General features: G+C 40.1%; 1 long non-coding RNA gene across 1 annotated transcript; it reads left to right on the plus strand.

The window, feature by feature from the left end:
- The first annotated feature begins 2482 nt into the window (after nucleotides 1-2482).
- On the plus strand, nucleotides 2483-4017 carry LOC149979397 (uncharacterized). The gene is made up of 2 exons (XR_016485324.1): nucleotides 2483-2879; nucleotides 3077-4017. It is a non-coding gene; the product is annotated as an uncharacterized LOC149979397 (long non-coding RNA).
- Nucleotides 4018-13761: the final 9744 nt, after the last annotated feature.

Below are 13761 nucleotides of genomic sequence, written 5' to 3' on the forward strand. Positions count from 1 at the left end.
ACACGTTGAAATGTTTTAGTCACATCGGCTGCAGTGAAGGAGAGTCCGCAGGTTTTGTTTGCAGGCCGTGTCAGTGGCACTGTATTGTCCTCAAAGCCTGTGTGAGTTTGCCAGAGAGTCAATTCAGCCTTTGGCCTTGTAAACATTGGGCTAAAACACATTTTCTGGGAAAGACATTAAGCCTTGTCTTGGATTAAAAAGCATCTGCAATAAATATTCTACATTTCAATGTATCACACTTCCTTTTGAAGATGTTACTGTGTATAAGCAAGTAAGTACAATATATTTTTATAATGTGCCACGGGCTGACAGGGAACCTATAAGACCCTCAGACGTAGTCCTACACACAGTACTATGTGTGCTCTTTTTGAGTAGCAGGGGAATGCCTTAGATACCCCATGTCCCCTTCATCAACAATTAAGCATTCCCTTTCTACCAAATCAGAATTCCGCAGAAAAACGAGGGTTGGTTTCGATATGCTATCCTATGTCAAAACAGCAGAGGTCTATGGTATATAAGATATCTTAATCTACAGTATATTCTTTCAGCTACTACAAAATCAGACAGAGAAAGCATTGTCCTTGATTGACAGCCTAATGAAGCAAGCAATGGAATCCATCAGGTTGTGTGAGTCCGACAGCCAGCCAGCATCCTACACAGACCAACATCAGAGACAGGTGAAGCTATTTGCTTGGCTTAATCAGGCCCAGAAACTGACAGGTCAAATCAGTATGGAACCTGGAGGGCAGCTAAGATCAACACCTTATAGGCAGGGTATTAACTCTGTGGTCATAGAGGAAAGAGTAGTGAAAAGAGAGGGAGCAGAAATGTTATATCCAAAAATGTTATATTTACACAGCTAGAGCAACAGAATCACGACTTCCACAGCTGAGACTCCAAAGACAGGTGGGAAAAGGCTAACAGCTATTACCTTACTTTTCTTTAGGTGGTAGCCCAGATAAATCTGCTATGACAGGGCCTTGACTGCAACTGAGCAAATGCTCTGATACTGTATTATGTCCCAATGAATTTTCTTTGCATCAGCGAGGCTTTGATGAACTCGCTGGCACACATGCGAAGAAAGCATCTTGGGCACTGGTAGTGCTACACTTTGATTGGTAGGAGAGGATTCGTTTGGTGCAGGCCAGGATCTGATAGCGAAGGCAGAAATAGCATCACACATTTACCAGGACCATCACCACTGAGAGGTTACCCTCAGAACGGCACTGGGTGCTTTTGGTTGTTGACATTGGACCCTAAGGCGAGAACCCTCTGAAACATTGCAGGCTTCAATGTTTGTGGTCTTCAGCCACAAGCCCCCCACTTTTACCTACTAACTTTACTCCAGCAGTTTAGGATTTACTTAAGCTGGAGTCTGTATTACTTGGCCTCAGACAACATTTTCCACTGCCTTGTCTTGTAGTGGACGCCATTGTTCCATCTCTCACCATGATTAGTGATTGAAAAGATTGCCATTTGGCCCCAATAACCCCAGGGTTCTCCAACAGCACGTCTAAGCCTTGTAACCTAACTCCACTCACCCTGTCCCATTCACCAACCATTAATATGTGCAGTGCAACTCTCTTGTTTCTTTCAGGACCTCAACCTGTTAACATATAAGACGTATAAGAGAGGATGGTCAAAGTGATTCAGATTGTTCTTCAATGCTTTTGAAGTGGTTTCGAAATAAATTGGACGAAAAAACGTTCCCTTTGATTTTGGTCTTGCAGGCACAGATCCTAGATTGCTGTTTCACCATTGAGCAGGGCGGTCATTTTTTGTCATGAGGCTCAAATCCCTAATAGAGGCGGACTTGAGTTTTGCCTCTGTGATGTGTATGATGTGCAGGACCATAATGCTATCACAACATCAACTCTCTTGACACAGTTATTTTCATATGCCGTGCCAAAATCAGAGACAACTTATAAACTTGTAATGTAAGCTGTGTAACTCTCCACATTTGTAAGAGAAACACATTATAAACATGGCTGTGTTTTTAACATAATTACTTATTTTGTCTTCTAAAGCGCTGCCTTGTCCTCATTTCAAAACCTCAGACTGAGAGGCAGAAGGCCAATTCAGGGCCACATGTTTTAGATTTTGGAGCTGAATGACTCACCTGGTTGTTGGCGACAACGCAGTATGGCATCTCATCTCGTCTGCAGCAATCGTTAAACAGCAACCGAGCGGTGGAACACGTCCTATTGCTTAGTGAAACACCCAAGTGTCCAACAGTATCTCTGGCCCTGGGGATCCAACTGGTAGCGGAGCAGCATTGGAACTAAGCCACATGTTCTTGAAATAATTTTTATTCATGTGTTTCAATGTGCATGGGATTGAATATCAAATTTATCTCACACCCTTTACGTCTGTGTGTTCATATTCCATTTTTTGCACTGTCACAATTTTAACCAATAATATACTGTTGTGACAACACTTCCTGAGTGTCACAATGTCCACTTCCTGAGGGCAGAAGAAAGGCAGGCAGTTTGGTCGTCAAGTATGACACTGCAAGATGAGCCTCCGTGGTTGCAGTATCTCATGGTGTCTGTATCTCTTTATGGTGTCAGATAAAATATATGGTTAATCAACAGAAGTAATCATGACCCTTCAACTCCAGCCACTTTATAGCTGCATGTCTGGCTCCTGGACCTTCATGCCATTCATAATCACTCACTTTGGGGAATTTGGTCAATGCAATCTGGACCCGAACGGACACTGGATCGCCTTGATTTGGGATAAAAGGACAGGACCAAATATGATCTCTAGACATGACTGTGATTTCCTCTCACCTAATTTTCAACTATCTGATGAAGATACTGCTGTGCCTGATGAGTCTGCAGTTTAGTGGGCATCCACTGTGCCATTCAGGCCATGAGGTCTGTAGACTCTTCAACTTCTTGTGTGCATCTAAACGAGTGCATACTGTCATCTCACAGAACACATTTTTGACACAAATTATCCACTTGTACAGATTATCCACTTGTGATATAGGCTTGAGCAGGAGGTGCTGTAGGCATTTCTTGGAGACAGAGTTAACAGAAAGCTAAAATGACTGCTGTTCCTCCTCCCACAGATTCCTGACAGTTGCACTGAAGCTCCCCTAACCACCCGTCGGTTTACCACACGCAACAACAAAAACATTCCTTCCCATGCTGGGCCCAAGACAGGGAGCCAATGTGGGTGTGGGGTCTGAAAAAGAGGGGTGATAGAGGGAAGGGTTGGATGATCCTGGAGAACACTGTCTGGGTGGGATGCCAGGAGATGAGTGCTGTTTAGATCTGCAGAACTGGTCAGAAAGTCAGGGGTGACTAAAATATTTCTCTTGAAGTAATGGGAAGAAGTTGAAGTTCTATTGAAGTTCTATTCATAGAAAGATCCAGTGACTCTGTAGTTGTTGGAATGATAATTCAGCTCATAAATGCAATGTGCATCAGGGTGTCTATGTCTGTCACCAAGAAGCTAGCACACAGTCACAGAGAAAGATAAACAGAGTTAGAAGGGAGGACCTAAGGATAGGATGAATAATACAAGATGTACCAGGAAGTTTAGAAGTCACTGTTGAAGGGGTCATCAATTCCAACATAAGTGTCTTTCCTCCCTCCTCCCATCTCCCATATTGGAAGAAATAACAGCCTATGAAAACGGCAATCAGCAGCTGAGCGCTGAGTTTAGCCTTCTGATTTCCCCCACTTATCAACAGAAGCCCAGGAGTTAGGAGCATGTGCTTGTTTCTTCAGAAGCCAAATCCATTTCCCTGTACTTAGGGTTGCATAATTGCTTTGAAAAGTTACACGTCTTTTCTATCCAGCCAAACTAGTACATTGAAAAGAAACCTCTGTCCCTGAGGCTCTCGACTGAGCCCCGGAAGGCAGGAAGAGCATTTGGCCTAAATTAATTCCGTCTGTATGGAGTGATTGCCCAGGGAAGGTCAGGCCATTTTATAGAGCCTGTGCTTGCATAGGTCTTGGTGACCGTATGTTTAGGTGTAAAATCTAACATAAACTTAGTTACACTGCATGGACTTCTTTTTGGTTTTCTTTTTTTTCAATTTAAAGTTTTATTACGTTTTCTTGTTTTTCAATCAACCAACAAAACACATTCCACATTCACAGATGTGACAGATTAGAAAAAACAAGAAAAAAAACAATAATAATAATATAACTATAATAAACATAATAAAAAATAATTATTTAAAAAAGTATATATATATATATATTAAAACTTGCAGCAGCACTATGAAGGTTCTATGAAGGTTCTTATTCACTATTTCCAACCTTAGCTGAGATGATTAGCAAATAATTAGTTTTTACGGCACCTTACACAACATGTTCATTTCCCTAATCACCCCATTCACTCTGTCCAATTTGAAATATAATTGAGTAGTGGAGACCAGAGTCTCAAACTTGGGCTGTCTCTTGCGGAGGTCATAAGTGAGCTTTTCAAGAGGGAGAAAGCCAACAATCTGGTATTAGATGCCCACAATAGTTTTAGAGGCCCACAATAGAATAATATATTTCTTAGCAAAGTATGTAATAGTCATAAACACATTTTCTCTGTCAGGATCAATAACAAAGTCCTGCTGGGCATTAAGAAGATAGAGACACAGGGTCATATCAAACTGTACATCTAGTATTTTCTGTGCAGCAGTATGTATAGATTGCCAAAATCTGGAAATCTCTCTACAGCTCCAAAATAAATGCATATAGGTTCCACTTTAAGAGGTGCATATTTTACAGTTAGGAGAAATGTCTGTTTCCATTCTATGGAGTCTCATTGGAGTGAAATAAAATGTATACAACAATTTGTAATTAGTCTTTCATTTTTACATTAGTAGAGGAGCAGTATACTCTGTCGCAAACCTCCGCCCATAACTCATCACTGATAGTCAGACCAAGGTCCTTTTCCCAGATTATTTTCAAAGGAGCAAAGGAGGAGCCTCCTTTCTCAGAAAGGAGTCTATAGATATAGGAGATGTTGCCTTTAATGGATTGTGCTGTTGCAAGAAGGGTTTCAACTTCATTCAGCTGAGCTCTAAACCTCCTCTTGGAAGTAAATGAGGAAATGACATGTCTAATTTGAAGATATTTTAAAAAAATGGGATCTTGGCACATTGAATTCACTGCAGAGCTTTTGAAATGTAGTGTAGTGGTTTTCTGATGAAATAGGTCTGAAAAGGTCCTGATTCCTAGAGTATGCCAAATATTAAAGTTGGCATCACTCAGGGCTTTTGACAAGTCTGGGTTGCATACTATAGGTGAGTGAGAACATATTTGGGAGGAAATGCCCAGGTATTTCTTACAGTCCCTCCACGCTAGTAGGGTGCTGTAAATCACAAAGGTTTTGGCTATGTTGCCCACGTCACTAAAGTTATTAATTAATATAATTGAGCTTAGGGGCAATGAACCACAGGATTGGGCTTCTATCTGAATCCACGTTAACTCTTGTCTGTTTGTGATCCCATGTTAGCATGTTGCAGATTTAGACAGACCAGTAGTACAATTGAAGGGAGGGAAGGGCAAGACCACCCTTTGATTCAGGTTTTGATGAAGTGGAGAATTGATCCTAGGTCTTTTATATATACCCCATATACAGTGCCTTGCGAAAGTATTCGGCCCCCTTGAACTTTGCGACATTTTGCCACATTTCAGGCTTCAAACATAAAGATATAAAACTGTATTTTTTTGTGAAGAATCAACAACAAGTGGGACACAATCATGAAGTGGAACGACATTTATTGGATATTTCAAACTTTTTTAACAAATCAAAAACTGAAAAATTGGGCATGCAAAATTATTCAGCCCCCTTAAGTTAATACTTTGTAGCGCCACCTTTTGCTGCGATTACAGCTGTAAGTCGCTTGGGGTATGTCTCTATCAGTTTTGCACATCGAGAGACTGACATTTTTTCCCATTCCTCCTTGCAAAACAGCTCGAGCTCAGTGAGGTTGGATGGAGAGCATTTGTGAACAGCAGTTTTCAGTTCTTTCCACAGATTCTCGATTGGATTCAGGTCTGGACTTTGACTTGGCCATTCTAACACCTGGATATGTTTATTTTTGAACCATTCCATTGTAGATTTTGCTTTATGTTTTGGATCATTGTCTTGTTGGAAGACAAATCTCCGTCCCAGTCTCAGGTCTTTTGCAGACTCCATCAGGTTTTCTTCCAGAATGGTCCTGTATTTGGCTCCATCCATCTTCCCATCAATTTTAACCATCTTCCCTGTCCCTGCTGAAGAAAAGCAGGCCCAAACCATGATGCTGCCACCACCATGTTTGACAGTGGGTATGGTGTGTTCAGGGTGATGGCCTGTGTTGCTTTTACGCCAAACATAACGTTTTGCATTGTTGCCAAAAAGTTCAATTTTGGTTTCATCTGACCAGAGCACCTTCTTCCACATGTTTGGTGTGTCTCCCAGGTGGCTTGTGGCAAACTTTAAACAACACTTTTTATGGATATCTTTAAGAAATGGCTTTCTTCTTGCCACTCTTCCATAAAGGCCAGATTTGTGCAATATACGACTGATTGTTGTCCTATGGACAGAGTCTCCCACCTCAGCTGTAGATCTCTGCAGTTCATCCAGAGTGATCATGGGCCTCTTGGCTGCATCTCTGATCAGTCTTCTCCTTGTATGAGCTGAAAGTTTAGAGGGACGGCCAGGTCTTGGTAGATTTGCAGTGGTCTGATACTCCTTCCATTTCAATATTATCGCTTGCACAGTGCTCCTTGGGATGTTTAAAGCTTGGGAAATCTTTTTGTATCCAAATCCGGCTTTAAACTTCTTCACAACAGTATCTCGGACCTGCCTGGTGTGTTCCTTGTTCTTCATGATGCTCTCTGCGCTTTTAACGGACCTCTGAGACTATCACAGTGCAGGTGCATTTATACGGAGACTTGATTACACACAGGTGGATTGTATTTATCATCATTAGTCATTTAGGTCAACATTGGATCATTCAGAGATCCTCACTGAACTTCTGGAGAGAGTTTGCTGCACTGAAAGTAAAGGGGCTGAATAATTTTGCACGCCCAATTTTTCTGTTTTTGATTTGTTAAAAAAGTTTGAAATATCCAATAAATGTCGTTCCACTTCATGATTGTGTCCCACTTGTTGTTGATTCTTCACAAAAAAATACAGTTTTATATCTTTATGTTTGAAGCCTGAAATGTGGCAAAAGGTCGCAAAGTTCAAGGGGGCCGAATACTTTCGCAAGGCACTGTATATGTGTATGTATATGTATATATATATATATATATATATATATATATATATATATATGTGTATATGTATATATGTATATATATATATGTATTTATGTATATATATATATATATATATATATATATGTGTGTGTATTGTATGTATGTGTGTGTGTGTGTGTGTGTGTGTGTGTATGTATGTATGTGTATGTATCTATGTATCTATGTGTATATACATACCCCAAGCGACTTACAGCTGTAATCGCAGCAAAAGGTGGCGCTACAAACTATTAACTTAAGGGGGCTGAATAATTTTGCACGCCCAATTTTTCAGTTTTTGATTTGTTAAAAAAGTTTGAAATATCCAATAAATGTCGTTCCACTTCATGATTGTGTCCCACTTGTTGTTGATTCTTCACAAAAAAATACAGTTTTATATCTTTATGTTTGAAGCCTGAAATGTGGCAAAAGGTCGCAAAGTTCAAGGGGGCCGAATACTTTCGCAAGGCACTGTACATTTGGTGATGCTTTGGTTTGTTGTTTTGAAAAAGGAAACTGGGAGACAGCATCGGGAGCATCTGAAATAAATAGTTCAGTCTGGGGAGGATGTTCATACGGATGACATTAATTCTTCCGACTAAGCTAATTGGGAGGGAGATCCAGGTTTGGAGATCTTTCTTGATTTGATCCAGGAGTGGAAGATCATTTTAATTGAACAGGCTATTCAGATCTGGCGTTACGAAGATCTCATGGTATTGAAACCCCTGTATCTTCCATTGGAACGGACATAGTGCCTTCATAGAGCTGGTGAGTGTAAGATTGAGAGGGCAAACAGTGGATTTGTTAAAATGTACTTTATATCCTGAAATCTTGCCATACTGAGCAATTGTGTCTAAAATGGGAAGGATTTCTCAGGATTGGATATGTAGAACAAGACATCATCTGCGTAGAGCGAAATCTTGTGCTGCAGGCCGCCTGCAGAAACACCCATAATACTTGGATTGCTCCTTATCAACTCTGCCAGAGGCTCCGCCCCCAACAAGTAGAGCAGGGGGGACAGCGAGCACCCTTGTCTTGTGCCCCGTCCCAAAGGGAATCTGTCAGAGTTCAGTCCGTTAGTAGTCACCATGGCATTTGGATGAGAGTATAGGGACTTAATCCATTTAACAAAGTTTGGGCCCATATTGAACTTTTCTAAGACAGAACAGAAAGCTCCACTCCATCCTGTCGAACGCCTTCTCAGCATCCAGTGAAGCCAGCAGAACAGGGGTCTTCTGTGTGTTACTTGATCAATAATATCAAAAAGACGGCGAATGTTATCTGAAGAGTACCTGTCTCTAATAAATCCAGTTTGGTCCCTTTTTGGTTTTCTATTCTACAGCAATGTTCCGTAAATAATGGATCCCTTTCCTTTATCATGTCAATCATTATTCTGATCTATACCATGCTAAATTCCATCCTGTTCTCTGAAGCAGGACAGGACTCTTTTCAAGACATGCTCCAGGACTTTGGTGACTACTAAGTCTTTTTTGGGATGGATATGTCAATGTGTAGTTCATACATGCAGAATGGCTGTGCCATTTCCCCTAGATTTTCCCCAACATGGGCAATAATTACTGTCTAAAACAGGGATGGGCAACTGGCCCCCTTTTTGTAGGCCTGTGGACCAGTAATAGTTTTGGTGTGAGTACGCAGACCCACGAGCCACCGCGGCCCCTCATAATGAGTTCTGTTTTTCAATGGCACCCACCCCCATCAAAGGTCCCCATCCCTGGTCTAAAAAGTATACAAAAGTACCGGAGATCATCCACATGTATTGATCACATTTTTACTAACTCTGTAGAACTTTGTTCTAAAGCTATATCCAGGAAAGCCAAAGTTCCAACAGCTGAGCCTAAAATAGTGTATAAGAGATCATACAAAATATTTTGCTGTGACACGTGGATGATGTTAAAAATATTTGTTGGTCTGATGTGATTAATGAGGAGCATCCAGACGCTGCACTTGATGAATTTATGAAATTGCTTCTTCAAATTTTTGATAAACATACACCTGTTAAGAAACTGACTGTTAGAACTGTTAAGGCTCCTTGGATTGATGAGGAATTGAAAAACGTTATGGTTGAAAGAGATGGGGCAAAAGGAGTGGCTAATAAGTCTGTCTGGACATCGAACTGGCTTATTACTGCAATTTGATAAATTATGTGACTAATCTCAACAAAAAGAAGAAGAAACTTTATTATGAAGCCAAGATCAATGATATAAAGAATGATGGAAAAAAAACTTTGGAGTACTTTAAATGAAACTATGGGCAGAAAGTCAAATTCAACTCCATCTTTCATCGAATCAGATGGCTTATTCATCACAAAACCCCAAAAATGTATGTTGCCAATTCATTTAATGATTATTTCATTGGCAAAGTGGGCAAACGTAGGCAGGAAATGCCCACGACAAACAGTGAGCAATTATATTCATGCATAAAAAACAAATAATGAAAGAAAAGAAGTGCAAGTTTGAATTTTGTAAAGTTAGTGTGGGAGAGGTGGAAAAGGGATTATTAACGATCAATAATGACAAACCTCCTGGCATTGACAACTTAGATGGAAAGCTACTGAGGATGTTGGCTGTCTCTATAGCCACTCCTATCTGTCATATTTTTAATCTGAGCCTAGAGGAAAGTCTTTGTCTTCAGGCCTGGAGGGAAGCCCAAGTAATTCCGCTACCCAATAGTGGTAAAGCGGCCTTCACTGGTTCTAACAGCAGACCTATAAGCTTGCTGCCAGCTCTTAGCAAACTTTTGGAAAAAATTGGGTTTGACCAAATACAATTATATTTCTCTGTAAACAAATTAAAAACACACTTTCAGCATGCTTATAGAGAAGGGCACTCAACATGTACTGCACTGACACAAATGACTGATGATTGGTGGTTAGAGCATTGGGCCAGTAACCGAAAGGCTGCTAGATCGAATCCCCGAGCTGACAAGGTAAAAATCTGTCGTTCTGCCCCTGACAGCCTAGAAACCCACTGTTCCTATGCTGTCATTGTAAATAAGAATTTGTTCTTAACTGACTTGCCTAGCTAAATAAAGGTAAAATAAATTGATAACAAGAAGATTGTGGGAGCTGTACTGTTAGATTTCAGTGCAGCCTTTGATATTATTGACCATAATAAAACTTAAGCGCTATGGCTTTTCAACCTCTGCCATATCGTGGATTTAGAGCTATCTATCTAATAGAACTCAAAGGGTTTTCTTTAATTGAAGCGTCTCTAATGTCAAACATGTAAAGTGTGGTGTACCGCAGGGCAGCTCTCTACTTTTTTCTATTTTTACCAATGATCTGTCACTGGCATTAAACAAAGCATGTGTGTCTACGTATGCTGATGATTCAGCTATATACGCATCAGCAACCACAGCTAATGAAGTCACTGAAACCCTTAACAAAGAGTTGCAGTCTGTTTTGGAATGGGTGGCCAGTAATAAACTGGTCCTGAACATCTCTAAAACTAAGAGCATTGTATTTGGTACAAATCATTCCTTAAGTGCTAGACCTCAGCTGAATCTGGTAATGAATGGTGTGGCTTTTGAACACGTTGAGGAGACTAAATTACTTGGCATTACCTTAGATTGTAAACTGTCATGGTCAAACATGTACAGTCCAGTCGGGAGAACAAGTATTTGATACACTGCCGATTTTGCAGGTTTTCCTACTTACAAAGCATGTAAAGGTCTGTAATTTTTATCATAGGTACACTTCAACTGTGAGAGACGGAATCTAAAACAAAAATCCAGAAAATCACATTGTATGATTTTTAAGTAATTAATTAGCATTTTATTGCAAAGTCGGCAGTGTATCAAACACTCGTTCTCCCCACTGTAGATTCAATGGTTGCAAAGATGGGGAGAGGTCTAGAAGTAATAAAGAGATGTTCTGCTTTTTTGACACCACACTCCAAAAAGAAAGTTCTGCAGGCTTTAGTTTAGTCTAATCTTGATTATTGTCCAGTTGTGTGGTCCAGTGCAGCAAGGAAAGGCCAAGTTATGCTGCATTTGGCCCAGAACAGAGCGGCACGTTTTGCTCTTAATTGTAATCAGAGGGCTGATATAAATACTATGCATGCCAGTCTCTCTTGGCTAAGAGTTGAGGAGAGACTGACTGCATCACTTCTTCTTTTTATGAGAAACATGAATGTGTTGAAAATCCCAAATTGTTAACATAGTCAATTTACACACAGCTCTGACACACAAACTTATATCACCAGACGTGCCACCCGGGGTCTTTTCATAGTCCCCAAATCCAGAACAAATTCAAGAAAACGTACAGTATTATATAGAGCTCTTATTGCATGGAACTTCCTTCCATCTCATATTGCTCAAAATAAACAGCAAACCTGGTTTCAAAAAACAGATAAAGCAACGCCTCGCGGCACAACGCCTCTCCCCTATTTGACCTAGATAGTTTGTGTGTATGCATTGATATGTAGGCTACGTGTGCCTTTTAAAAAATGCATTTAGTTCTGTCCTTGAGCTGTTCTTGTCCAATGATGTTCTGCATTATGCCATTCTGTATTATGTTTCATGTTTTGTGTGGACCCCAGGAAAGGTAGCTGCTGCTTTTGCAACAGCTAAAGGGGGTCCTAATAAAATACCAAATACCAAATCTCTTTAATGTCGTAGCTAATGCATTGCATTATACATGATCAATGCTCAGTCAGGGAGTGCAGGCAGACTTATACTGTATATGATTTCCATAAAACACAGGGCTATAATACAGATTTGTGTTTTTCATGTTCTTTTATTAACCCCAAGATCAATTTGTCATCCATTTTTCATAGATAAATGTGCCCCGGTAAGCAGAAACTGCCTAATGTAATCTCTCTTTGAGGCTGTCCAGAAGACAGATAGCAGCTCTCAGATGTCAATACATATCCTCACATTTAAAACTCAACTCTCCAATATTAGTAATCTCAATGTGCATGGTTAGAACTGTTGTGTCTTTGGCTATGCCGGATTAAGTGATATGACATGCTATTCTATAAAATAATTTATCCGTAATTAATATCACCTGATTGAGCTAATCATGTAAATGTAATTAACTAGAGAGTCGGGCACCACTAAATAATATTTATAGAGCTGTTATCTTCCGAATAAACTCTTAAAGACCTAGTAATATTTTACATCAATAGCAGTCCATATCAATCGTCATCTTAATTCAGTCTCATCTGAAAGTTGTAAATTCTTATAACGGTTTTCTTCTGGTGAAAGAGAGGCGGACCAAAAAGCAGCATGGTTATAATTCATGGTTCTTTAATAAAGAAACTATACATGAATAAACTACAAAACAAGAAACGTGAAAACCCGAAACAGTCCCGTGTGGTACAAACACTGACACAGGAGACAACCACCCACAAAACCCAACACAAAACAGGCTACCTAAATATGGCTAACACCTGCCTCTGATTGAGAACCATATCAGGCCAAACACAGAAACAGACAAACTAGACACACAACATAGAATGCCCACCCAGCTCACGTCCTGACCAACACTAAAACAAGGAAAACACACAAGAATTATGGTCAGAACGTGACAATTCTTGGTTATCTGCACGAACCATGGCTAACAATTTGAATCAGCAATACAAAATTGGGTTTAATTATTTATTTACTAAATACCTAACTAATCACACAGAATCAACCATACACATAATTAAATCATAACTTGATTACAAATTACGTCATAAAGGAAAACGTCCCTGGCGGAACAGATATGACAGCTTGTTACACAAAAGAAAAGGGGGTGGGTTTAAGTGAAGGAGCGGGAAGACTGAGGAACAAAGGCGAAGCTGTGCTATCGTAAATTCAGTATCTTATGCATTCTAAATTACCACCCATTTGGAAAAGGAAAATGCAATAAATATTTACTCTGAGCTGTGCTTCGGTAGGTTGGTGGTAGATGGAAGGCCGTGTTGCCAAACCGAGTCCTTTGAAGAATGTCTCTGGTTGTCAATTGGATAAGTTGTAGTAACGTTGTTGGATGATAGACGGGATACTCTGTCTGTTCCTTCCTAACCCTCGTTGCATCTGCTGTTGCTAACTCAATGGCTAGGAGGCATCACTTCTGTAGTGAATAAGAGTTCAAAGTTCATACCATTCGCAACCAAAGCTCATGCTGATATTGGCTTCGTTCTGTAGTTATTATCTGAACCATTCCGACATCGGACCGTCGTCCTACATCCTCGGAACAGGAAGTTATATTGTCATCAAGGGCTTATATAGGAAGGGAGAGGAGGGCGTGTTTGAAAAGCTTTATAGCCCATGTCCCTTCACAGGTGCGGGCCACTGATTGAGCAGCCCTATTTTATGAAAACCCAAATTTCACATTTTAGAAGCTAAAATCACATTTCATCCCATCACAAATAATTTCATATTCAAACATTTACATTGAACAACAATTCCATGTGAATCCGATAACTCTGATGTGCAGACTTTCTATTGTAGAGTTTATGTCATCTTATTATTGATGAGAATGTCTCAGATGACAACCGAACTGACATCATAT

The sequence above is a fragment of the Oncorhynchus mykiss genome, chromosome 12 (assembly GCF_057628025.1).
Source record: "Oncorhynchus mykiss isolate SJ-2025 chromosome 12, ASM5762802v1, whole genome shotgun sequence".
NCBI classification, from domain to species: Eukaryota; Metazoa; Chordata; class Actinopteri; order Salmoniformes; family Salmonidae; genus Oncorhynchus; species Oncorhynchus mykiss.